Source organism: Bubalus bubalis, chromosome 22 (genome assembly GCF_019923935.1).
Source record: "Bubalus bubalis isolate 160015118507 breed Murrah chromosome 22, NDDB_SH_1, whole genome shotgun sequence".
NCBI classification, from domain to species: domain Eukaryota; kingdom Metazoa; phylum Chordata; class Mammalia; order Artiodactyla; family Bovidae; genus Bubalus; species Bubalus bubalis.
In genome coordinates this window covers 30566576-30582079 of record NC_059178.1, presented here as the reverse complement: position 1 = coordinate 30582079, position 15504 = coordinate 30566576, and the positions used below count along the sequence as shown (strand labels likewise).

At 39.1% G+C, this 15504-nt stretch overlaps 1 protein-coding gene across 5 annotated transcripts in view; it reads left to right on the top strand.

Annotated features, from left to right (window-relative positions):
- Window positions 1-15504, top strand: part of ZNF521 (zinc finger protein 521) — a 313446-nt gene that overhangs the window by 118838 nt on the left and 179104 nt on the right. The window lies entirely within an intron of this gene.

Here is a 15504-nt window from a genome sequence, read left to right as displayed (position 1 = left end):
ACTGATTTTCTTTTGACTTAAACTTTCATTTGTCTGGAAGAGCCCCAAACGACAATAGAGCACACTGCTTCTGATAAGTATGGGTTCTCCTCAGCCTGAAGAGATGTGTGTGATAAGATAAGATGGCTTTTAAAAAAAAAAAAAAAAGAGAGCGAGCTTGAGGGAAAGGAATAGGAGGGGAGGGAGAGAGAAGTATGTTAACTGCTCTGACTGCAAAATACCCCCTGGTAGTCAGAGATAAGACACCTTGAGCTACTCAGAAGACCTTAAACAGGATGTAAATGAAGCCAATAAAAATCATTTGAGATCAAGCTACTTTTCTACTGCCCTCCTGTTTCTAGCTTTGACAGCAGAAGGCTTAATTTACTATATGACATTCCACACTTACGTGCAGAACCCAGGAAGTTGCCTGAGACTGATAGGAGCCAGTGCAAAAAAAAAAAAAAAAAAAAAAAGATATCTATGGTTTCTCAAGAGGGCCAGACTTAAGGCATGCAATCAGCAGCTCTAGTCATGCCTTCCTGAGTGCAAAAAGAGAGTATTACTGATCATCGCAAGGCCCTGCCTCCTTCCTCTCTCCCTCCTTCACTTACTCATTTGCCTTGTCTTCCGTTTTATGACGACCTTCATTCTTTGAAATGGTTCACGGGATGAGCAGCATTTCATAGCCTATTGATATTTCTCATCAAGCTAATGCAGCTTGAAAGTAATTATCCAGCAAACTTTAGGAGGTAGATTTTTCCATGTTCACATTTGAAACAAGCTGTTTACTCACAAGTCTGTAGCCGAATCAGGTAACATCCAGCCTTTATGTACTTGGAACTTTATAACTTTTCAAAATGGTTACTGTCTGTTTCTAGAAATTTACAGGCTGCTGCCAACAACACTTCTACAGAGAGGAAGTAATTTCTGGGAGCTAGTTGAATGTGTACATTGGAAAGACTGGAAACTTGGAGTCCTATCCATAGTAGGAGCAGGCAGTGTTAAGAGTTTGGAAAGCAAAGGATAATGATGTCCTTTTCTTTCTGAAAAAGTTGCCTCTTGGAAGAGATGGGATTTAATTTGGTCTTTGGGTGAGGGAGAGAAAGATTTCCATCACCCCTGCTCTAGTGGAGTGGCCAATGTGGAAAAGACATGGCCAGGCAGAGGGAACTTGAAGCAGAGGATTTAAATGATTCAGAGGGCATAGAAGACAATAGTGGTTTTCAAATTCAGAAATACAGGGGAAGCACCCTAAAAGCTTCTTAACACTGAGGATTTCAGAGCCCATCCCCTAGAAGTTCACTGTCAGGAGACCTGGGGAGGGGTGTGTGGAGGAGTCTGTAACTGCTGTTCAGCTGGCTGGGGTGCAGGTTGGTGGATTACGCTAAGGAACGCCGCTCTTGGTCACCTGGTTGGGCAGAGGGTCAGCCTTCGGTTTCCTTGTGTGGAGTGATGGTAGCTGCAGTGATGACAGAGGAAAGGGAATGTGCCGGAAGGTGAGGAGGCCCCTTCATTGTATCGCTCACTGGGTGAGGGGTAGAAAATGTGGCTCCAGAGGCAAGAGCGTGAGAAAGATGAAGCTGACCACAGCGCTAATCTGATGGAACCTTTTCTTCTGCTTTTATTTGCCAATACCTGACCCAACGGAACTGCTCCCCCCAGAAGAGAGGATGGAAAGAAGAGAGGAAGGGAAGGCACGTGCCTGCATGCTAAGTCGCTTCAGTTATATCCGGCTCTTTGCAACCCCATGGACCGTAGCCTGACAGGCTCCTCTTTGCATGAGATTCTCCAGGCAAAAATACTGGAGTGGTTTGCCATGACCTCCTCCAGGGGATCTTCCCGACCCAGGGATCAAACACACATCTCTTATGTCTTCTGCATTGGCAGGTGGGTTCTTTACTACTAGTGCCACCTGGGAAGCCCTAGGGAGGGAGAGAAGCATTATTAAAAAAAAAAAACAAAAAACTGGAGGTGTGTGTTTGTGTGTGTGTGATTTTTATAGGTAGTAGCTGGAAGTAAAATTAAGAAATAGGCTGTCCTGACTTGTCAACTGCAGGTTACAGGTGCAAAGAATTGATTGTTAGGTTTTTGTTTTTCTCCATACAATTAAAGGCTTCCTTGGTGGCTCAGAGGGTAAAGAATCTGCCTGCAATCCAGAGACACAGGTTCGATCCCTGCGTCGGGAAGATTCCCCTGGCGAAGGGAATGGCTAGCTATTCTAGTATTCTTGCCTGGAAAATTCCATGGACAGAAGAGCCTGGTTGGCTGCAGTTCATAGAGTCACAAAGAGTCAGATACAACTGAGAGCCTAACATTTTATACAATTAAATGATGCTTGCTCCTTGGAAAGAAAGCTATGACAAGCCTAGACAGCATGTTAAAATGCAGAGACATCACTTTACCAACAAGAATCTGTATAGTCAAAGCTATGGTTTTCCCAGTGGTCACGTACGGATGTGAAAGTTGGACCATAAAGAAGCCTGAGTACCGAAAAACTGATGCTTTTGAACTGTGGTGCTGGAGAAGACTCTTGAGAGTCCCTTGGACAGTAAGGAGATCAAACTGTTGCAGGAAGGCGGACCCCTTCCAGGGCTCTTGTCTAATGCTTGGAAATGAATTGTCCAAGGAGACACATGTGCTGCAAAGCAAGAGACTTTATTGGGAAAGGGCACCCAGGTGGAGAGCAGTAGGGTAAGGGAACCCAGGAGAACTGCTCTGCAGCATGGCTCGCAATGTTGGGTTTTATGGTGATGGGATTAGTTTCTGGGTGGTCTTTGACCAATCATTCTAATTCAGAGTCTTTCCTGGTGGCCCACGCATCGCTCAGCCAAGATGGATGCTAGCGAGAGGGATTCTGGGAAGTGGACGGACACGCGGTGTCTCCTTTAGACCTTTCCCGAACTCTTCCGGTTGGTGGTGGCTTATTAGTTCCCGTATTCCTTATCAGGATCTCCTGTCATAAAACAACTCATGCAAATGGTTACTATGGTGCCTGGCCAGGGTGGGCGGTTTCAATCAGTGTGCTGCCCCTAACAAAACCAGTCCATCCTAAAGGAAATCAACCCTGAAAATTCATTGGAGGACTGATGCTGAAGCTGAAACTCCAATACTGGCCACCTGATGGGAAGACCCAACTCATTGGAAGAGACCTGGTGCTCGTAAAGGTTGATGGCAAAAGGAGAAGAGGGGTGAGGCAGAGGATGAGATGGTGAGATAGTATCTGCAACTCATTGGATATGAAATTGAGCCAACTCTAGGGGATAGTGGAGGACAGAGAGCCAGGCTTGCTGCACTCCATGAGATCACAGAGAGTTGGACACGACTTAGCTACTGGACAACAACAAAAATATATGTGTGTAGACTTAGGCCAATTAGCATAAACTGGTTTTATAAAAGAAAAAAAAAACACAATGGAATCTGTAACAACAAAGAGAGAACAATGGGAAAGACTATTTTAAGTTCATTCATTTACCCCTGAAAATTGGATGACTAGGTGGCATATGAGGCAGTTGTTGTTTTAGGGGGAGGTGGGGAAGGATGGACTGGGAGAATTACCTGACACTTAGATCAAGCTGCTTGCCTGAACAGGAGGGAATAGGGCTTGGGTTTTAACAACCCCATGAGCTGCTATTGTTAGTGCAAATTGTAACCTGTTACTCATTCTTGCTGATCTGTGTTTTCATCTGTAAAATTAGTGTTTTTTTTCCTCTAAAGGCTAAGACTTCTCACAGGTCTTAAATCTAACACTTCATATATATGAAAAGTTAAGAATGACAGCCTTGACTTCCTTTTCTCCATGTAGGCTTCAGTCAAATTCATTTATTTTCTTTCTTTTGATCCCTCAAGTCAGACCCAGAGATATGCATAACCCATGCCAAACCACATCAGGTCATCTTAAGAGAAAAGAGTGGAGCTTAGATGTGGGAGGAGGCTTCGTAAAGGTTCAGAAACCAGCGCTTTCTTGCAGACAACTTTGAGTCAGTCAAGATCCCAGAATTGTGCCGGTTGGTTTTATGTCTTTGGGTATTAAAAACATGCTTCTGCAAGGGTCATACCCAAAGGTTTTGAACATATACAGATGTATGCTATCCATATTCCTCTTTTCAAAAACAAATTTTAAAACTCCAAAACAAAAGCAGAGAAACACTGCTATCAATTTCTCAATGAAAATTATTCAGAATTGGTGCATTTCACATGTGAACTAAGCAGTTACATATTATCTGAGTAGAGTTTCTTTATTTACTGAGTCATATTTGGTTTTCAGTGGAATTTTGTACACTCTGTCCTGTACGTTGGAGAAACTTCATCTTAGTTACATATATAAACAAGCATATATATATATATATATTATACATATCTATATACACACATATATTTTAATACAATTATATATATACCTATGTATTAAATATATAATTGAGCATACAGTACATATAATTTAATAAAAGTAATATATGTAATATATAAACTTCATCTTAGTTACATGTATAAATAAGGCAATATTACACACATCTATATACACACATATATTTTAATACAGTTCAATTCAGTCATTCACTCGTGTCCAACTTTTTGCGATCTCATGGACTGCAGCATGCCAGGCTTCCCTGTCCATCACCAACTCCTGGAACTTACTCAAACTCATGTCTGTTGAGTCGGTGATGCCATCCAACTATTTCATTCTCTGTCATCCCCTTCTCCTGCTTTCAACCTTTCCCACATCAGGGTCTTTTCAAATGAGTCAGCTCTTTGCATCAGGTGGCCAAAGTACTGGAGTTTCAGCTTCAACATCAGTCCTTCCAGTGAACACCCAGGGCTGAGCTCCTTCAGAATGGACTGGTTGGATTGCCTTGCAGTCCAAGGGACTCTCAAGAGTCTTCTCCACCACAGTTCAAAAGCATCAATTCTTCAGTGCTAGCTTCCTTTATAGTCCAACTCTCATGTCCATACATGACCACAGGAAAAACCATAGCCTTAACTAGAAGGACCTTTGTTGACAAAATAATGTCTCTGCTTTTTAATATGCTGTCTAGGTTGGTCATAACTTTCCTTCCAAGGAGTAAGCATCTTTTAATTTCATGGCTGCAATCACCATCTGCAATGATTTTGGAGCCCCCAAAAATAAAGTCTGACACTGTTTCCACTGTTTCCCCATCTATTTCCTATGAAGTGATGGGACCAGATGCCATGGTCTTCGTTTTCTAAATGTTGAGCTTTAAGCAAACTTTTTTACTCTCCTCTTTCACTTTCATCAAGAGGCTCTTTAGTTCCTCTTCACGTTCTGCCATAAGGGTGGTGTCATCTGCATATCTGAGGTTATTGATATTTGTCCTGGCAATCTTGATTCCAGCTTGTGCGTCATCATGCATATTCATGCATATACATAAGTATATGCATATGTGTTAAATATATGATTGAGTATACAACATATATAATTTAATAAAAATAATATATGTGATATATATTAATAAGTAAAAAAAATTGCATCATAGAGACTTCCCCTAATGAAGTACACTTCATTAAGGCATGATTGTACATATACACATATTAAGTGGCAAATTATATGATTAACACTTTGTAATGAGAAATAGAAAAGATATTTTAAAAATGTATGCCATGATTGAGCAGTAAGCATTAAATCTGCTCTGAACGTTCAGTCCTGCATAAAAACATACATGCATGCCTTCCCTGTGCTATACTTTTGACTAGTTTGGTTCCTATAAATACATTACCAGGACTGTTAACAAGAAACAAATGAAAGAATGAGCCAGTTTGAATTTCATTTTTAGATTCATTCTAGGGAAGAATAAACTGAACCTAAAGTGAGGCATAGAAAACAAAGGGAGAATGAGGTACCTGGAGAATCCATCAAATTGATAATCAGCATTTTTTCGGGATTGCCTCTTTCAAATATTGCCTAATTAGGTAAATGGAAAAAAAAAACTATACAAATAAGGTCATTGATATTAATGATCTGTGTAGAAATATTTTGTTATGCCATAATTAGAGTTATTTTAAGAACATACTTTTATCCTTTGCTGTTTGTAAACATTATTCCATTTAAAATAAATGACTCCTTGTATCACTGGGGTTACTTTGGATCCAACATCACATTTCAATTTTAATTTTACTATGTAAGTGTTAATGTGAAAGTTAATGATGATTCTTTTCAAACATCATAGACATTCTATCCTGTGAGGATGTATTGGTGATTTGTTCTGTAGATTTCAACATACGCATAGAATCTCAAGATAGTCCAGCATCCACCAATTTTTAAATACCACTAATAGTATATAAGGTCTTTCCTGGTGGCTCAGAGGGTAAAGAATCTGCCTACAATGCAGGAGACCTGGGTTCCATCCCTGGGTCAGGAAGATCCCCTGGAGAAGGGAATGGCAAACCCCTCCAGTATTCTTGCCTGGAGAAGCCCATGGAGAGAGGAGTCTGGCGGGCTACAGTTCATGGGGTCTCAGAGTCAGATACGACTGAGTAACTAACATAGCATATAACTTCCCCATAAAGTGCATGAACACTGATTTGGTAGGAGGCTGCACAAACTAGTCTGAGTTGCAGCTGCTAGGTGTTTAGCTAGGTACATTCACTAGCTGAGTGTGAGGCTTAACCTCTATACCTTAAAATAAAAAGAAAATAATAATTTTGCCTTAGATCTTAATTCCTATCATGTTTAGACACAGGAACCTCAAAATCAAGAATACTGATGACCACTGTATTATAATACCAAATGGATAATTCTAGTAGTATTTCCTCCCTAATCTTTGTAACAGCTTTTTCTATATTAGCACACCGTATTTATCACTTTACTGCACAATGAACCCACAGGGGGTGCTAATTGGTCATTAATTAAATTTTAGCCTTTCAACACTTTTGTATTCTCCAGTGGCTTTATCTGCAGTGAAGTATACAATGTGGCCTCTTTAAACTGCCAAAAATTCATGTCAGCTTTGCGGCTGCCATGGGTATGATACAGGTGGAATTCAGCTCGAGTGAACACCACTTCAGGACTGTTATAATTCCTTGTGACCCAAAGTTTGCCAACCTTGAATCAAAGCCTACATGCTGGAAAAATATTCAGAAGAGTTTTACATGACAAAACATTCTCATACACCAGTTTCCTCTTTGAAATAGAATTTGATCGCTTTGTCTAAACATTCTAGTGTGTTAGGGCAGTTTTTCAAAAAAGCCATTATTAACATGATGAAATGATTTTTCTGAGGTCCATCATTCACCAATAAAGCCATTTTCAAATTTAACTTTGTTAGTGCAAGAATCCCTTTTACTTTACCTCTACTTCAGTGAAGAGATTAACTTACAGGTACAATGATTAACATGGTAACTGAGAAATTTGTTGAGTATATGTCAAAAGATGTGGCTATATCTTCAAAGCTTTATAGGTATATTTCACCCTAGAGCAAAGGATTTTGAAGCAAAATAGAATTCACCCTCAAGAAATTTCTCAGCAAGTAAAATAGTGAGATATTGGGCTGGTGTCAGACCTGTGGAATGTGGTTTCAGGATTTTGAATGCAAGCTATTCCATCATGGGAATTTTACTCCACTAATAAATTAATCACAGCTTGCTGTGTGGAGCTATTAAAGAATGAGCTAAAGCACATTGATTTTCAAGGGTAATTATTATTAGCATTCAGAAGATTTTGTTTTGGTATATTTGTTTATTTTTTTATTTTTAAACAAAGATGTCCCTTAAGTCCTTTAAAATTCTTAGAATCTCAATATGGAAAAAGGCAACAACTAAATTAGTTAATTTTTATTCCTTTATAATGTTTTCACATTTTTCAGTTATAACGTAAAGGTAGCTATAGCTTTTAGAGTAGCAGTGGTAATTTTAGTACATTTTTATATTGCAGTAGTTTAGAAAGCTCTTTCATGCAATGTCATGTTTGATTCTAAGAATATTAACTATGAGGAAGGCTAGAATTTTATTTATTTTGTTATAGACAAGCAAGTAAAAACTTTAAAAACATAGTAATTTCTAGAGTTCATATGCTAGTTATCAGACCTAAACACATAGTAGGTGCTTCATAAATGTTGGCTGAACAAATGAGTAAATGAAATAAGCAATGAAGAAGTGCTTCAAATTCTTTGTGGTATGAGGTCATAAATACAAGACTTCTAAATAATGAAAACGCCTTCTAACTCAAAATAGTTGAGATAAAAAGAAAACAGATTTGGGAAATTCACTGTGATGATGGCTGTCGTTATTAAAGGAGAGATAAATACATTAAATGATGTAGAAAGCTCACAGTCACAGCACTGTAAGCAGATGTGTAGCCCACGATTGCCAATTATTGAACGCCAAGAGCTTTGTGCTTATCATTAGTTATCTATATCTTTAAGTGAGCCAAAAGATGGGAACAGCAAAGCCGTGCATACCCCCTGCCCCCCATCACTGGAAACCGCTTTTCCTTCTGTCTGGCTTCAGAAACACGTCTTGGTTTCCGTGAGAGAGACGATGAGTGTTTTTTAACTGGTTTCACGTCAGCTTTTTCCTCTGATTTGAGAGGTGGAGTTAAGTGTGAACTGCTTAAGAATGCACTGTTTTCTGTTTAATTTGGCGGTAGAAGATGGAATTCATTGAGCTCCGTCTGTTCAAGTGAACTTTAAGCAACAGCAAGCAAAACATTTGTACTTCTCTGCACACGTAATAGCAATGTGTCTGGTGAAAGAGCCAGCTTGGCTCTAAAAACCAGGATTACCTAAGGAGGGGCTGAGGTGGGGCGATAACAACTTCTTATCTCTTCTATTGGCTCATCCTAAGCAGTGAACTTTTTTTTTTTTAAGCGAGTATTGAAAGGAAAAATAAATAGCCTCTGAGCTCTGATATCTGGAATTCATCTTGACTGTGTTAAAAAAAATGTGTTCCTCCATTGCCTGTTCCCGCAGTTTGCTATCATTAATGACTGACCACCCTTTTCCCTCATAGCCTGTTAATGCATGTAATTGGTCCTTCCAGAACAATGTGTGATATTACAGAATTATAAAGCATCTGTGAACTGTACATAATTGTAAGGTTCACTTTGCTCTTCTGAACACCCAGTAAAGAGTATTCCTTCTCAAGTAGATAAATAAGTTGTATGACAAAGGAGTGAATTTAATGCAGAACTGTGAGTATTTTTTCAAAAGTATGATAGTTATGTTACTAAAGTGGCTGCTTTTCTAAAGCTGTTGACATTTCTGTTGAGAATGAAAGGAAACAATTGTGTAATAATGCATAATGGTTTATTTACAGTGACCATATCCTTCAGCAATTTAGATCATTGCTTTAAAAATGTATTGTGCAATTTGGTTAGATGATTTTAAATATGATGATGCAGAGTTGTTACTGTTATGACTCTGGGTTAACGGGACAAATATCCTTGTTACCTGTGTCTACTAAACACACATTTCAAAATATGTTCTCTCTTGATAGCACCTAACTTCTCTCAGCCTTTGTGTACCCAGTATATTTTCCTCAAGGTTCTCAGTTTAATTGTCTTAAGGTGTCTTAAGGAGTGGAAAAAGGACTATGAACTCTAACATAAAAGTTCGCTCCCTCTAGCAAGCTGGATAAAGAAAGAACCATTTTCCAGTCAGTGCAAGAATTAACCTGGAAAATTGTTTCGATCTCATGTTTATACCTATTGTCCTGCTATTGCTAAGTCACTTCAGTCGTGTCCGACTCTGTGCGACCCTATAGACGGTAGCCCATCAGGCTCCCCTGCCCCTGGGATTCTCCAGGCAAGAACACTGGAGTGGGTTGCCATTTCCTTCTCCAATGCATGAAAGTGAAAAGTGAAAGTGAAGTCGCTCAGTCATGTCCAACTCTAGCGACCCCATGGACTGACTGCATGCAGCCTACCAGGCTCCTCCGTCCATGGGATTTTCTAGGCAAAAGTACTGGAGTGGGGTGCCATTGCCTTCTCCGCCTATTGTCCTACACTTAAAAAAAAAAATCATTCACTGAATGCACTTATTTTGATGTTAAATAATGCAATGATTGGGACTTTGTTGGCTTTGACAGTAAAGAATCTGCCTGCAATGCAGAAGACCTGGGTTTGAACCCTGGGTGGGAAAGATCTCCTGGAGAAGGAGAAGGGAATGACTACCTACTCCAGTATCCTTGCCTGGAGAATTCCATGGACAGACGAGCCTGGTGCGCTCCAGTCCACGGGGTTTGCAAAGAGTCTGACACGAGTGAGTAACTAACACCAAGCACAACAGTGCAATGATTGTACTGCTAGTGTTTTAAGGATAAAAGAGGTGATTACAAAAGTCCATACTTGGCTTCAGAATTACCTAGCCAAATACTCCTTCCAAGGTTATCTGTAAAGACCTGACATTATACCATATGTATGATAATTTAACACAATCAGGCTTGGATTTATGGTTCATTACCTTTTAGATATCACCAACTATCTATATTTTATTTTCTTGATGACTGAATATAAAGCTATGAATGCTTAAGACAGTCTTTGGGCCAGTCCTTAAAGCTGATATTCCAGTGGTTCCATTAAAAGAAAATGCTAAAATATGTTTATACTGCACATATAAGAAGCTTACATGTGAAAACGTTAATACATGCAACACATATAAGTCTTTTTGTTTACATATGCACCTTTTCTTCCAGCAATGATAGGTGCCCTAGAAACGTTCACTAATCTTTGTAACACCCCAGAGGGTAAGTAGCAAGAATTATTATCTTCATATTGCAGGTGAAATACCTAGGTAGGGGCAGATTAAATGACTTGGCCAGGTCACTCTCTAAGTCCGTTATGAAGCTAGAAATAAAACTCCAGACTCTTGACTTTTAGTTTTCATTCTGAGTCATTGACCTCCAAAAACAGAGGTACCAGAGCTGTCAGTATTCAGTCTTCTGTTCCACACTTGAAAAGTAACCGGTGATCTAAATCCTGTTCCTGTTAAGGAAATCTTGCACACACATGATACTGAGTCCCCAAAGGGTGGTTTAGCGAGAACCCTGCAGTTACAGTGAATGAACTCAGGTAGCGAAGGACATCAGTAGGCCAGCTTCTCGTGGGGCCAACCCTACAAAGAACTAAAAGTATTGGAAGTTTCCATAACTTCAGAGACTCAGATAACTTCTTTAACACATTGAGTCAATCCAGTTTGTTATTTGTCTTTCTCCTTAATAATTTCAGGATTGCCCATACTGTTGGAGTCAGCATTCTAAAAGACTTGGTCCCTGCCCTCCAGAAGCATGTAACTTACCCTCTCCTACATTGCAGGCAGATTCTTTACCTTTTTAGCCACCAGGGAAGCCCAACTAAGACCTGCTTGATAGTGCAAAGAATTAAAAAAAAAAAAAAAAAAGCTTTAGCATCCCCCTAGACCTTCCTGAACATCTTCTCTTCCTCTTTCTTTGATCTTTTTTTTATTGACTACTTGAGTTGGACTTGAAGGTGAAAGAAAAGCTGGACCCTCAGCAGCATTTTTCTTCCATAGTGACAGGCTGTAGACAGACATTATCAGCCCCCCATTTGGCTACCAGGCAGCCCCTCCTGGGGTGTATTCTTCTGTCTGTCCCCCAGCTGCCAGGATAAAATCACAGCCAATCTTTGCTTTCTCCTTCCAGGTTGGTCCATGAGGGGCGGTGGCTCATGTCAGAGAGGTAGTACTTCCTGCTCTGGTGTCTTTTTCCCTGTGCGAGCCCTCCTTCTAGCATGACTTCACTTTTCTGTTAGTGAGCACTTTCCCCCATAAATATGACCGAACAGGTGTGGCTCTGCCGCTAACTGAGTTTCCAGCTGTCCTCCTCCGATGCAGACCCAGCAAAATCTGTTGTTTTGTCCTTTCAGGCAGACTAGAGAACCATCAAGCCCGAGATGGAGATCTTCCTTGCAGGATATGGCAGTTTTGTTGCCAGAAGATGGTCGGGAAAGCCTGGCTGGCTAACAAAGACAGGCCTTCAGCGGCTGGGTGTAGTTCCAGTTCTGTATCCCCTTTGGCAGGAGCACAGAGGCTGCTGCAGTGTGGCCAGCCAGCAAAATTAGGAAATAAGGACCTCTTTTATTTACTCAGGCTGCTGAATCATGGGCATTCCTGTCTGCTTGGAGAAAAGTCAGGCGGCTCTCCTTTCCACTGCAAATCTCAGGAGTGTTCGAGACTTTCATCTCCGAGTGTTCACACACTTGTTTTAATGTGCTTTATGGAAATGCTGAAACTCAGCAAGTACAGTTGCTGTAGAAAAACATCTGCACTAACTGTGCACACACATTTGCATCTTTAAATAGACTTTTAGGCCATGGAGTTGGTTTCCAGCAAAGTTGTATCTGTGTATCTTTATTTTTTTCCCCTTTCCTTCTTCCCGTTGTAAGAGGTATAGCTCTCCGAGAGTCAGCTAGTGTGAAGTGATTGATTCCAAAAATTAAAATTTAACGTGGACATGTTAAGTACTTCACATTGAAATGCAGAAAACTTGCCATAACACAAAAAGACATTCCTGTTAGTAGCACTTAGTGAGTGCTGAAGGGAAAAAAAGTTCAAGTTGACTCAGTAACGGGGATTGAAAGAATCCTCCATAGTTTCTTCCAGATGAAAAAAACAACTTGACATTGTTTAGGTCTGTAGTAGCCATGTAAGCATTGTTTGAGCTGTGCATGCCAAAAAACTTAAGGTGATGGGAATGGGTAGCTTGCAGAGACTAAGGTAGACCTCAGAGAATATTGGCAACACCACCACTAACACAAAAGTCTGGGGCGATACTGATACCCTTAGAGCATGAACTAACACCCCTGGGAGTTTCCTCAGTGAGTTCCTTGTGCACCCCAAGGAGAACAGGCTCAGTTGCAGTCCTAGCAAATGAGCATTTTATAATTTTGACTCTAAAACAGAAATCAACTTTTTGTGGAACCTTTGTTTATTCTTCTAAAGTAGCATTCCCTACTCAGACTTTCTACTTCTGCTCAGTGTCCTCCATTCTGCAGTCTGTGAATCCGGTAGGGCAATTTCCATGCATCTCAGTTACAGAGATACATCATCTATGATTATCACCTCTTTTCGCCAAGACCAAGTAATAGGACAGGAGAGAGAGTGAAGAGAAGGTTTCTAGCTCCCTTGAATCTTGGTTTGAGTAAAAACTCCTGACCCTCACCTCACGTGACTGTATTTGAAATTTACAAGCTTAGGAGAACGGTTAGGTAACAGGTATAATCAGGCATGGCCACAGACAAGAACCTGATTTAAGCATGGTGTCAAGGATTGCACCGTGTGTATAATGGTCTATTGCTCTATAATTCTTGGTGTGTTGTTATAATAATATATCATGCCGAGGCACAATCTGCAATTTAATAATAGATTCACTTGCTAAATTATCAAGCTTAAGTTCTATTCTTTCAGTCTAGATGCATGACTAATTTCTGATTCACTGTTTTCCCCATCTGTACACAGATGATATGTTTGAAAATATTTTTAAGTGAAACAACAGGATATAAGCCAAAATAATGAATGTGTGAAAAGTGATAGATTTTCTTTCTAGAATGCTGAACCAAATTTAATAAAATATTATAATTTTTATAATATACATATTATATAAATATTATAAATATATAATATAAAAATTTTGTAAAACATTAGAAAATTTTAATTAGGAAAAAATATTTCAAGACTTTGGTTTGTTTTAGGGCTACCAGCTATAGATGGCTTATTTTCTTTAAGGGAAAAGCTAAATCATCATTGAGGTTGTTTTTGTTTTTAATTTTTCAAAATGGTTTCTCTATATGTTGGCTGACAAGTTTACTTGCATATATTCTTTATAGGTATTTACCTTTAAATTGAAATCACACCAACAATTCTCAAACTCTTTCTTATGCTGGAAACATGTTGGCTTATAGACGGATATAAATGAGGATGCAAAATCATGTGGCTTTCAACTTGTATTGCGAAGCTTTGTTGCAGTGGGCAGGAATCCAGGAATGGTGTTTGGTTGTTTTCTCAGAGTTAGATGGTTGCCATCTGGCATTGATAGTGAGATGGTGTTGTCATCAGTTTCTAGATGCAGGAAAGGAATGATCCTCATCTGTTTCCTGTGGATAAGCAAGAGGTTGATAATCTAGTAAAATCTTGTTACCTTAAAGAAAGCAGACGTGGAATTTGTTTACATAATGCTCGCCAGTTTCTCCTTTTATGTTAATAATATAGCTTGCTAGTGAACTTCAGCTTTGAAGGATTTTAAAATGTATTTGATCGCATTCTAATAGCATCTTATTAGAAAACCTCAATAATATTCTTAACCAGACATATTCTAATAGAATTGCTATCTCCACCAACCCTACTCCATGGTCCTTACTTGTCGGCATTTATGAAAAGTCTTGCTCCTTTGGAGAGTGAAAAGCTTTTGCGATGTCTTCTAATCAAGAATGATAGTCTAGAATTGTTTTGAAAAGTCAGAAAGAGGTTTCACAGTCTATTTAAGAGGTCTCATTTTCCACATGGATGTTAAGAAAGTGACAGAAGTAAGAGTGTACACTTGCTGCAAACATGGTTAAAAAAAACCAGCTAATAGAAGGTAGAGTTACTTTATGGATAGCTTGCTAAGGTTATATCTGGCTTTCAGGCTTGTTTGTCTTCTCTTTGTTACTCATAAATCTTTCAGCATTTACCATAATCATTTATCACTTTTCCTGTTTCCAGTTTTTCACAAGTTGCTTTGTCTCCGCTCACCTCAAAGTACAGGTCCTGTTTGGCTAAGGAAGTTCATGCTGCTGAAGCTTTAGCAAAAGGAAGAAATGGCGGGCCACCTCTTGAACTTTCCAAACAAAATACACTATTACATTCTGACCCTGTGAAACTCTCATTTTTTTTCTTGATCCTGGCTGATCCTAGCTACATGTAATATCTAGTCATACCCTTCTAACATCTAATAATCCATTTTCTGGTCTATGCTATTCGAATCTTACAGTTATTGAAGAAATCCTGGTTGTCTTTTATTACACAAGACATAATTATTATTGTGTTTTCTGTCTTCTTTCATGTGCTTACTTTTTAATATTTTTTTGCTGAATGCAATAAGGTCTGTATCAATAAGAACCCCATAAAAGATTTTGGCCTGCAGAATTGCCTTTTCCTATAACAACAAGCAAAATGCAGAGGGAATTTTTTATTAAATATTAGACATCTGGGTTGACTGCATTAATTTTAAATCATTCTTGTAATATTTCCTCTTTTCATTTGGTCCTTCAGATGCTCACATAATATGCAAATCATTTTAGAATGAATACAAAAGAAACATTAAATATATTAAAGTCTGCATTTTAATAAAATTGTCAATGCATAATATATACCTTGCTCCTAAGGAAGAATGATAAAAAGTAATAAAGGGGTAATTTAGACATCGAACTATTTAATATTGTTTTATATTTTACAAGCCAGCGAAAAGTCAACGTAGAAGAAAAGCTTTGGGCTCAGATTTGAAAGTGTTCCATCCAAATAGTCTCTCCTTTTTTTCCCCTCACAAGGTTCGGGTTGGCCCCGCCCTGTGTACTTGTTG